This window comes from Chiloscyllium punctatum, chromosome 1, assembly GCF_047496795.1.
Source record: "Chiloscyllium punctatum isolate Juve2018m chromosome 1, sChiPun1.3, whole genome shotgun sequence".
In the NCBI taxonomy this organism is placed as follows: Eukaryota; Metazoa; Chordata; class Chondrichthyes; order Orectolobiformes; family Hemiscylliidae; genus Chiloscyllium; species Chiloscyllium punctatum.
The window spans coordinates 77,410,131-77,422,675 of NC_092739.1; the positions used below are offsets into that span (position 1 = coordinate 77,410,131).

The 12,545-nt window shown below is 46.0% G+C and overlaps 1 long non-coding RNA gene across 1 annotated transcript in view; it reads right to left on the minus strand.

Moving 5' to 3' along the window:
* The window catches only part of LOC140482341 (uncharacterized), a 49,644-nt gene extending 42,369 nt beyond the window's left edge, over window positions 1–7,275 (minus strand). The window contains exon 1 of the long non-coding RNA XR_011961707.1: window positions 7,209–7,275. This is a non-coding gene — a long non-coding RNA (uncharacterized lncRNA). The remainder of the gene's footprint in view (window positions 1–7,208) is intronic.
* Window positions 7,276–12,545: the final 5,270 nt, after the last annotated feature.

The window sequence follows — 12,545 nt, forward strand, 5'->3', positions numbered from 1 at the left end:
AAAGCAGCTATGCTCTGAAAGCTTGTGAGTTCAAATAAGCCTGTTGGTCTTTAGCTTGATGTTGTGTGATTTCTGACTGTACCAGTATTGTTAGGCAGAGGTCATCACTTGTTCTTCAGTACTTTGGAGCAAAGATTCTGGAGGACACACTGAGATTATGGGATGGATGTTAGGATCTGTGACAGCGTAGCAGTGCACTGATGAGGAACATTCCGTAACCAACTCATCCCACACGGATCCGTAACCAACTCATCCCACACGGACTCCGGACCACCTTTAAACCAGCAGAGTTCGGACCCGAACAGGACAAACAGTACAGACTACAGATTCAAAAACACCAGCAACAGTGTGGAGTTTGCACATTCTCCCCGTGTCTGCGTGGGTTTCCTCCGGGTGCTCCGGTTTCCTCCCACAGTCCAAAGATGTGCAGGTCAGGTGAATTGGCCATGCTAAATTGCCCGTAGTCTTAGGTAAGGGGTAGATGTAGGGGTATAGGTGGGTTGCGCTTCGGCAGGTCGGTGTGGACTTGTTGGGCCGAAGGGCCTGTTTCCACACTGTAATGTAATCTAATCTAATCAGTTCTCCTTCAAGATCCTCCGCTCCACGCTCGCAGCAATGCACCGGCACCTAACCTCTCTACAGTCAGCCCTGCCTCAGCTGAGGGCCACACTCTCTCAGAATTGCAAAGGGCCCACTCTGTACTACATCCTCAGGAGAATTCATACTCTCAACAAACAGTATTTCAATTCCATCTCAAACACCAAAAACTGTACGTACAACAAACTTTTATCCACCCACCTCCATAACCAGCGCTCCTCGAACATTCCAGAAGATTCCCCTGGCCTCGGAACCTATTCCACCATTAGCCATGCGGCTGATGCAGCTACCACCCCCACGCTGATTGATGATGTCACTTCCGCCCCCATCATGGCCACTCCCACAACCACTTCCACCCCTCACAATTCCTCATGCATCACACCTGACATCACTTCTGCCCTTCACATCATCGCTGATGCCACATGCTCAGTGACTTCCACCACCCCTACTGCTGTGGTCACCACCACTTCTGCCCCCACCAGCGCCACTCACCTGCATTCTACTGACATGCCCCCCACAGACCCCACTGTCATTATCCCCACCCCCCAGAACCCCAAAGGGGAACACTACCCCACTCATGACTCCACCCCCATTCCCCCCACCATCACACCCACTCCAGTTACAGGTTCCGCCCCCACTCCCAGCTCCCAGCACTGCCGAGTTTTCACCATACCCCAGACCTCCCCCTCACTGAGGACGAACGATCAGTCCTCAGCAAAGGACACACCTTCATCCCCCTGCGTTCATGCATCAATGAATTTAATACACGCCATGACGTCGAACAATTCTTCCGTCGCCTCTGCCTCCGAGCTTACTTTCACAATCAGGACTCCCGCCCACCTTCCGAGGACCCGTTCGCCCACCTCCAACACACTGCATCCACCTGGACACCCCGCGCTGGCCTATTACCTGCCCTCGACCTCTTCATTTCCAACTGCCGCCAGGACATTAACCGCCACAACCTGTCTACCTCCCTCCCCCACTCCAACCTCTCACCCTCACAACACGCAGCCCTCCAATCCCTCTGATCCAATCCCAACCTCACCATCAAGCCAGCGGATAAAGGGGGCGCAGTGGTAGTCTGGCGCACTGACCTCTACACCGCTGAAGCCAAACGTCAACTCGAGGACACCTCTTCCTACTGCCCCCTCAACCATGACCCCACCCCCCATCACCAAACCATCATCTCCCAGACCATACATAACCTCATCACCTCAGGAGATCTCCCACCTACAGCTTCCAACCTCATAGTCCGGGAACCCTGCACTGCCCGGTTCTACCTCCTTCCCAAGATCCACAAGCCTGACCACCCTGACCGACCCATTGACTCAGCATGCTCCTGCCCCACTGAACTCATCTCTACCTACCTCGAAACTGTCCTATCCCCCCTAGTCCAGGAACTCCCCATATATGTTCGAGACACCACCCACGCCCTCCACCTCCTCCAAGACTCCCGTTTCCCTGGCCCCAAGCGCCTCATCTTCACCAGGGATATCCAATCCCTCTACACCTCCATCCACCATGATCAGGGCCTCCAAGCCCTCCATTTTGTTCCTCTCCAGACGTCCCCAACAGTACCCTTCAACCGACACTCTCATTCATTTGGCTGAACTGGTCCTCACCCTTAACAATTTCTCCTTTGAATCCTCCCACTTCCTCCAGACCAAAGGGGTAGCCACGGGCACACGTATGGGCCCCAGCTATGCCTGTTTCTTTTTGGCTACGTAGAGCAGTTGATCTTCCGTAATTACACCGGCACCACTCCCCACCTCTTCCTCCGCTACATGGATGACTGCATTGGCGCCACCTCGTGCTCCCGCGAGGAGGTTGAGCAACTCATCAACTTCACCAACACATTCCACCCTGACCTTAAATTTACCTGGACCATCTCTGACATCTCCCTCCCCTTCCTGGACCTCTCCATCTCCACTAATGACGACCGACTTGACACTGACATTTTTTACAAACCCACCGACTCCCACAGCTACCTGGATTACACCTCTTCCCACCCTACCTCTTGCAAAAATACCATCCCGTATTCCCAATTCCTCCGCCTCCGCCGGATCTGCTCCCAGGAGGACCAGTTCCACCACAGAACACACCAGATGGCCTCCTTCCTAAGACACCGCAATTTCCCTTCCCACGTGGTTAAAGATGCCCTCCAACGCATCTCGTCCACATCCCGCACCTCCGCCCTCAGACCCCACCCCTCCAACTGTAACAAGGACAGAACGCCCCTGGTGCTCACCTTCCACCCGACAAACCTTCGCATAAACCAAATCATCCACCGACATTTCCGCCACCTCCAAATGGACCCCACCTCCAGGGATATATTTCCCTCCCCACCCCCTTCCGCCTTCCGCAAAGACCGTTCCCTCCGCGACTACCTGGTCAGGTCCACGCCTCCAAACAACCCACCCTCCAATCCTGGCACTTTCCCCTGCCACCACAGGAACTGTAAAACCTGTGCCCACACCTCCTCCCTCACCTCTATCCAAGGCTCTAAAGGAGCCTTCCACATCCATCAAAGTTTTACTTGCACATCCACCAATATCATTTATTGTATCCGTTGCTTCCGATACGGTCTCCTCTACATTGGGGAGACTGGGTGCCTCCTAGCAGAGCGCTTTAGGGAACATCTCCGGGACACCCGCACCAATCAACCAAACCACCCATGGCCCAACATTTCAACTCCCCCTCCCACTCTGCCGAGGACATGGACGTCCTGGGCCTCCTTCACCGCCACTCCCTCACCACCAGACGCCTGGAGGAAGAACGCCTCATCTTCCGCCTCGAAACACTTCAACCCCAGGGCATCAATGTGGACTTCAACAGTTTCCTCATTTCCCCTTCCCCCACCTCACCCTAGTTCTAAACTTCCAGCTCAGTAACTGTCCCCATGACTTGTCCGGACTTGTCCTATCTGCCTATCTCCTTTTCCACCCCTCCACTCCACCCTCTCCTCCCTGACCTATCACCTTCATCCCCTCCCCCACTCACCCATTGTACTCTATGCTACTCTCTCCCCACCCCCACCCTCCTCTAGCTTATCTCTCCACACTTCAGGCTCACTGCCTTTATTCCTAACGAAGGGCTTTTGCCCGAAACATCGATTTCGAAGCTACTTGGATGCTGCCTGAACTGCTGTGCTCTTCCAGCACCACTAAACAAGAAGGCCCAGACCTGCTGAGTTCATTCTTTCCTGAAGCAGGGTTCACCACCACCCCAACCCCCAAGCTTGAGCTCCCACTGGATTTAGACTGGTGGGCATGGTGGAGCTATCAAGTCCTGCTGCTTCTGGAGTGTTTTGAGAAGGGTCTCTGGGATCCCTGCATGTGATTGCTTCTCTGGCTGAGTACCAATTGGCAATGCCCAGTCTCTTTGTGAGGAAGACGAGTGACTTTAAAGTTCTTCACCCCCCCTCCCTCCGTTTCCTTTGTGTTGATGCTGAGCAATGGCTAGAAGGGTGGAATGCACGTCTGTTTAATAGCCAGCAAACCAGTACGCAGTGTCCAGTATGCTGGACCTAGCTTTACATGGCAGTTGCCAATCTGTCCAGGGAAATAGCCAGAGGCAGAATGGTATAAACAGTGTTGGTGGAGTCCTCTGAACTACAAACCAGTTTGACCTATGCCTCTGACAAGATTGCATGTTGCTCTTTGTGACTGCTTACAGTCGTATGAGATTATTTGGTCATGGTATTGGGTCCTGTTCTGTCTGGGGTTGAGTAGATGATGGTCTTTGGCAGTCCTGCAACGTGGGAGTTTCTTTTATGATCAGCTGCAGAGACGCGGAAGTGAACTGCTCACCAGCGTATGTTCTTGATTCTAATCTAGTTAAAGTACCCACTGAGGTGTCTGTATCTCAGTTGGTGCAGGATGCAGCAAGCAGCTTTCCTGGTGCATCGTTTTGAGGGATTTGTGGATTCCTTTGGAGGTGGAAGTGGAGAAGTCTTGCAGGACTACCCTTTTGAGAACTGCAAATGTGCAGATTCTGCCTGCAGCAGACAATAGGGAGCATGAGTCACGAAATAGTGCAGAGGTTCAACCAGGTTAAGAATACATTCAGAGTGTGGGCAATGGAGGAGCAGCACAGTAACAGACAACTAATCTCACTTACAGCAAGAGCAGAACCACAGGTCCAGGTACTCTCCAGCTGAGGGCAAGGGTCTCCTCCTTATAGAGGTTGAGGAGACAAATGTCAGGCTCCGACCACTTGTCTTGGCTTATTCAGCCTTACTGTGCACCATTTTCTGCTGCAACTAGACAAAGGGAACGATCAATTGAGATGAAAGTAGCTGACACAGCTGTTAATGCTGGTACAGGTGGAGAAAAGATTTCCTGAGGGAGTGAGTTGACAGCAAAGATCATGCAGGGTTAGTAGCCTGGGTGGATGAGAGTGGGTGAAGGAAGATGCTGCATGCTGTAATAAGAGCACTGATGGAAGTTGGGTCTGTAGCTGAAACAGAGTGAGTGTGAGGTAGCAGAGTGAAGGCAATGGCAGTTGTCCTCATGGAGCAGCAAATGTCATTGCTCTTCTTGCAGCACTTCACGGCATTTTCCAGATCACTCACAGCAGACTCTGATGGCATCTTCAGACTAGTGTGGCAGGGTCTGATGGCCTGGTCTCTTCCATCAGTCCCAAAGGAAGAGGATAGTTTACCCTCTAGACCACCTCAGCAACCAGGATCTGGAAGTCCCTTTCAGAAAACTGCAGTGGCAATTAGCTGCTATCCACGATGGCCAGGGCAATTTGTTATATACAGTGTCTGAACTGGTGCAGAACTGCACTTTAAATATGGTGCTGACACTCGGAATCCCGGGAGGTCCTGATAGTAGTGCATACTTTCCTCTCTGGGGAGAGGGAAGACAGAACAAGTGTGGGACCCAGTAGGTGTATGCATAGGCAGTGAGGTGTGTTTCAAAAACGTGTGTGAGATATCTCACTCAGACTCACAGAAATACACCCTTCACGAAACTCACTAAAATTGACACTGCTGATTTCTGATAAAATTCAGCTCCCTGTTTTTCTCTCTCCAAAGATGCTGCCAGACCTGTAGAGCTTCTCCCGGACGTTCTTTTAAATTTCAGATCACAGGCATTCACTATAGTTTGCTTTAATTTTAATCCTTAAAAGCTGCCTTTTAAAAAAAATTCTTGGGTTCACCTAATCTCTTTTTCTTTGGCTGGCCTCTGGCAAATTCATGTCTCAGTAATAATACTCGAGATAAAACAGACAAACAACAACTTGCATTTATAAATAATTGAAATCTCAAAAGTACTCGCGACAAGAAACTAAATTCACTTAAACAAGTCTAACTTCTTTATGATAATACTATATCTCCCATAGTAGACAGATCTCATTCTTTCTCCGAGATCTCATTCAAGTTTGTGTCAATTTGGTAAGCTACGGGTATGCTAGTTAATGCTGTCTTTACTAAATATCTAGTTAGAAGCCAATCTTGGTACATTAAAAAAAAATCTTGCAACGCCAAGGATTGCATGAACAACCAAGGAGTTGGGCAAGGTCAGTGGCATGTGGCTGGAGTTTTCCATAACATAGGAATTATATTAATCTAGTTCCGATTTTTTTGGGGAGTTAAGATTTACTTTTTTCAGAAAGAAGGCACAGTAACATACCAGCAACATGGAATAACTGCAGACGAGAACAGGCTTTTCTTGTTGCTGTGAACTGTAATTATAACCGGTGGGATTACTACGTATTATCTAGAAAAAGAGTGCCTTGGTAGACTGTTGTTGCCACTTTGAACTACTGTGCTTGTACTGAGCCAGATATTAGAAATTCGACATCGTTCCCCCTTTAGTGAACATAGGTTACTGCTGTCTTACAAAAGAAGCCTATTCCAGACCCATTAACACATTTCTCACAATAATTTACAAGAAACCCAATTGAAATGACCCGAAAGAAATCAAAGCCCATTCTTAGTCGCAGTAATATTTACTCTTGGAAACATGTCGAGTATAATGGACTGGTTCTGTTCAATTCTACAAAAAGTGAGTTTCGTTATTACCTTAACACCATTTCACTTGATTCCTGAAAATAATATGTATATAAATAGAGTATAGGTGAACAAAAGTGGTTGTTAGATTTTCCCGTACATTGTCAGGCCGATAGGAATGATTGTGTGCAGAGTTTTAGTGAGTGGGTGGTCGGGGCAGATAGAGTTGCTCCTCCTTTCTCCCCCCTCTTCCAGCTGATTCTGCGCGCTCTCAACTCAACAACAGCAGCCTGCAGCTCACTTCATTTCTCACATGAGTGCCCTTCTTTAGCCTCTTTTCTCTTTCGCACTTTATATCGGCTTCATTACACGACCGATTCATTTGTAATGTAAATTCCGAAACTTAGGAAAGTTTTCCTTCGCCCTTGTCTGAAAGAATACTAAGAGGTATTCAATACGTATTAACACAAATCAGTGGTAACAGTAAAGCAAATCTCCTTAGCAACATAATCTTGATTGCAAAAGGAGAGCCCAGTGTCACGGCGAGAGCATTTAGGATCCAACAGCCCACATGGAATGGGCATTTATCTATGAGAATGCAGCACAATACCTAGCAGGCAGACAGACTATGAAAAATTCAAAATTAACTCACAGAATTGTTACTCTTTTTCACACGTTAGACAATCGGCTATATTAAATCGATCGTGCTACTTTTCTTCTCAGCAACATTGTACCACACCCCGGCCTAACTGGGAGCTAAGCTACTAATGAATGTGCCACAACTGCCTTTGCTTCCTAGCGTTTGATTTCCAGCAGCAGCCGCCTTCAGGATATTTATATGAAGGGCAAAACCTTCCACACACCTCAAACAAAAAGAGCCCACTTTACATTTTATACTTGAACGCCAGTAACAAACTCGATTCCTTCGATTTTATTTTGGTTTCTGTGCTCCGTTACAATGTTTGAGACCTTTATATTAGCCGGTGTTTTACTAGATACCGTAAGGACTGAAACTAAAACATGGCTCGTTTCACAAAACGCTGCACTTTCAAAACCCAGTCTACTCTGCAAATGCAAACACCGGGACTTATAGCTCCTTAAACCGTGCCTTATTTCCTCTTAAAAGTCACAGTTAAGCGCTTGACTGAAGAGTAGCGGTGTTCGAAGAAAGCATTTCTCACAGATTACTTCTGGAAACACCAGTGCCCAGATTCAGTAACTTTTCTGCGATTTTAGGTCCCTTCGCTTTTCCCGAGAACTCTCAATTTTGAGAACCGCATCTTTAAACAAGTAGGTTTGCATTAATAATGAGGCCCGCCACCCAGAGTAGGGGCAAAGCTGCAATGATAGACTGAAGCCCCAGGATCAAAGGAATTCACAAGAAAACATTATTTTCGAATACAGAAAGCAACGTAATTTCCCCAGTCGTTCAAAGTCCAACTTTAATGTACATCCGTGTTCACAAATGTGCCGCATGAAAATTTAACCAAGACGACTGCCATTGGGCCACGGGACCCGCTAGCCTATACCACATTAAGGAGACAACACCCAAGCATCACAGCCTGAAGCGAGCAGTGATTGCTGGAAGTGTCTGAATGCAACGGAACCTCAAGCATGTTGGCACCTGCAACTTTGCGTCTATTGCCAGTAAAAGTTTCAGCAGTGGGAAAAACGGGCTTGAATGATGAGAACTAAGAGGAAGCCTTGTAAATATCTAGACACAAGAGAGGGGTAAAAGAAAGCAATCTGGCTAACTGGCAAGGTGAAACTGCAGCAAAAAAAACCCCTGGCGGGGGATTCGACTAAATTGAGTGATAACCTCGAAGAAAAGGATCTTTCATTTCCAATTGAGAACAGGATGAATTGCTTTAAAGCCTTTAAAATTTACTTCATCAGCAAGTTGTAGATGTTCAGTCATACAGCACATTCAAGGCAGTGGTCAAAATATTTTTTTTAGTGGTAAGAAGGTTTAGGGAGGTGAGGACAGGGCAGGAACCTGCATTTGAGGTATATCAATCATGAGCATTAGCGACTTTTGAGAAGATTTGTAGCTCAGGTTGATGATAAGTATGTAAGTTAGCTCACTAAGCATGAAGATTTGTTTTCAGATGTTTCGTCACCATACACGAATTGTAAAAAACACTACATCGGACAAATAAGCAGGAAACATGCTGCCTGGATACACCAACACCAACTAGCCACCAAAAGACACAACCCACTATCACTAGTTTTTATACATATTGACAAAGGACACCACTTTGACTGGAACAACACACATCCTAGGACAGGCGAAACAAAGACACGCACGAGAATTCTTTGGGGTATGGCTTTCTAACCAGAACTCCATCAATAAACACACTGACTTAGATCCTATCTACCTTCCCTTGAAAAAAATCCAGAAATGACATCACCCACCTTAAGAAACCAAGACCTGTAAAGAGAGAGGCGGGACATATCACCAGCACGTCACCAGAGATTTTTATGATGTTACACAGTAACATTGAAAAAACTTCTGAAAACAAATCTTCCAGCTCAACGAACTAACGTACATACCTAGTCATGAGCGTGCTGAATAGCAGAGCCAAACAGCCTATACCAGCTCCTATTTCTGTCATTACAAGAGGGAAAGGAATGTTTGTAGAATGGATCAAGGAATTATAAAAAGCCTGGTCTCTTCAGAATGTTTAGAGGAGAGATTTCAGTTCCCCAGCACTGCAAAGCCGACTTGTACCTCCTGCCCAAGATCTATGTACAATGTCCCCAATAATGTGTCCTTAATATCAGGATTTCCTTGCCCCATGGGACTAATTTCTCTTTATTCAGTCTCTTCTCACCCACATCCACAGCTTTTTAATGTTCCACATCAATTTAGCAGTGTCTGGATGCTAAGTGTCACCTTTTTAACCACAGAAATCCAAAGTCTCCACATCTCTACTAGGATGATCTAAGGTTTTGATGTTTATTGCTTGATTGGAGACCCAAACAATTCCTCTTCTTCCTGGCTTAACTTGTTCTCACATAGGCTAATGTCTCATCTGAATCCATTAAATTTTCTGAAATAAATAATGTTGTAATATTGACTTTGTTCCAGTCCTATCCAGGTCGCTCCCTCACATCCTTTTCTGGTGCATGATATTGATACAGTTTACTGCTAGCAGCCAAAAGCAAAATAAATCACATGAACAACGCTTCAAACTTCCACCTGTTCCCTGTTTGTACATAGCTCAACTTCAATTCTTCCCTTCCAAGACATGTCTGCTTCAAAATCTGGGGATAGGTTTTCAACCAATATCCACCATTACGAGTCCAAAACTCCCACATCTATCTTGATCACACCAGTCTCAGCTGACTACCTATAAGGACCTATTTCATTCACCCAGTTCTCCAGCTCAGTTGCATCTGTTCTGACAATGTTCCCTTGCATACCAAATGTTTCCAACATCTAATTCCTCAGCTATTTTTTTAAAATTTATTTTGGTTAGGCTATTGACTATGCTTGTTCCATTCCACACATTTGTTTTCAGCACTTCACCTCTTTCAAACTTTTGAGAAGATTTGTAGCTCAGGTTGATGATAAGTATGTAAGTTAGCTCACTAAGCATGAAGATTTGTTTTCAGATGTTTCGTCACCATACACGAATTGTAAAAAACACTACATCGGACAAATAAGCAGGAAACATGTTGCCAGGATACACCAACACCAACTAGCCACCAAAAGACACAACCCACTATCACTAGTTTTTATACATATTGACAAAGGACACCACTTTGACTGGAACAACACACATCCTAGGACAGGCGAAACAAAGACACGCATGAGAATTCTTTTGAGGTATGGCTCAAAAGAATTCCTATGTTTTCACCTTCCATTTCATTAAACTCCACATTCAATAAATCCTCTTCCATCATGTTTTTCATCTCCACCATATGGTATTAAGCACGTCATTAATATTGCACAGGAATAATTCCCTCTAACACTCTGACACACTCTAGAACTGCCGCACTTGCACTTGTATTACAACATTTTCTTTGTAAAGGTAGGAGATGCAATATTTGCCCTTTTATCTCCTCTCTTCCCATGGATATGGATACTCAACACTCCTTCCAGTTGTAACTCTTTAGTGCAATTTTTTTCAGTTCAGTACATTGAATTTGCTACTCATAATGCAGCAGTTTCCTTACTAACAACACTAAATGGAGATTGGGTGAACACTGGAATATCTCTGTTCAGTCTCTAAATACATGTTTGTGGTGGGGTTAGGAGTGAAGTATTAACATAGATGGCTGACTGCTTAAAAGGCATACAACAGTAGGAAAGAACAGGTTATTTGCAGTTTGTAAATTATCAGGTATCACAAGAATAAGCATTGGCAATCAGCTATTACAATCCACAAGTGATTTAAATATTGAACTCCATCTCCTTAATTTAAGTTTACTGACAGTACAGAGATTAATAGAAACGTAGGGAAGAAGAGGAGGATTTGGTCCCATTAGCCTGCTGTCCCATTCAACTAGAACATGAACTGATCTGGTACATGCTATTTTCTTTCTAATCTCTTAAATTGATATCTTTAATATTGAGGAATCTATTGATCAATGACTGATCCTCCACAGTCCTTTGGGATATAGAATTCCAAAGATTCTCCACCATTAGAGTGAAAAACAATCTCTATGCATCTCAGTTCTACGCATGATTCTGATGCTGTTGCCAGTACTAGACATAACCAGCCATAAAGTTCCTTTCAGCAAAGACTTTGTAGAGGCGAAAGTGAGGACTGCAAATGCTGCAGAGAGAGTCAAGATTAGATTGATGCTGCAAAAGCACAGCAGGTCAAGGCAGCATATGAGGAGCAGGAAAATTGACATTTTGAGCAGGAGCCGTTAATCAGGAATGACTTTGTAGAGCCTGGTGAGAATTTGGAATGCTTGAGTGAGATCATCCCTCACTATTCTAAACTCGAGATTACACCCACTCTCTTCAAAGGTCAAACTGCCATCCCAAGGATCAGCCTGGTGAAACTTTGTTGTATTCCCTCAATGGAGAAAGTGAGGACTGCAGATGCTGGAGATCAGAGCCGAAAATGTGTTGCCGGAAAAGTGCAGCAGGTCAGGCAGCATCCAAGGAACAGGAGAATCAACATTTCGGACATAAGCCCTTCTTCAGAAGAAGGGCTTATGCCCGAAACGTCGATTCTCCTGCTCCTTGGATGCTGCCTGACCTGCTGCGCTTTTCCGGCAGCACATTTTCGGCTGCATTCCCTCAATAGCTATTATATGCTTCCTTGGGTAAGGAGACCAAAACTGTACACACTACTCCAAATGAGGTCTCACCAAAGCTTTATACCAATTGCAGCAAGAGTTATTTCCTTTTGCATCCAAAACGTTCTTGCAAATTCTATGGAATTCAAAGAATGCGCTGGATGCCTGGACATTGAAAATTGATTCATCTCCCCTGTAAATTTACTCAATTAAGAGTAGGATGAAAGGTTATGCAGAGCAGATGGGAAAGTGGGGTTGAGGAATAAAGCTTTGGTAATACTTCACTTGGAGTGGAGTTGAGACCAAGATGAGATTAGTGGGTGACACGGTGGCACAATGGTTAGCACTGTTGCCTCACAGCGCCAGAGATCCGGGTTCAATTCCTGCCTCAGGCGACTAACTGTGTGGAGTTTGCACGTTCTCCCCGTGTCTGCGTGGGTTTCCTCCGGGTGCTCCGGTTTTCTCCCACAGTCCAAAGATGTGCAGGTCAGGTGAATTGGCCATCCTAAATTGCCCGTAGTGTTAGGTAAGGGGTAAATGTAGGAGTATGGGTGGGTTGCGCTTTGGCGGGACGGTGTGGACTTGTTGGGCCGAAGGGCCTGTTTCCACACTGTAAGTAATCTAATCTAATCATATTGAATAATGGAGTAAGCTTGAGGGGCTGTATTGCCTACTCCTGCTCCTCACTTTTACAAAGGTCAACAATCTATTTTCCTTTGTCATTGCTTCC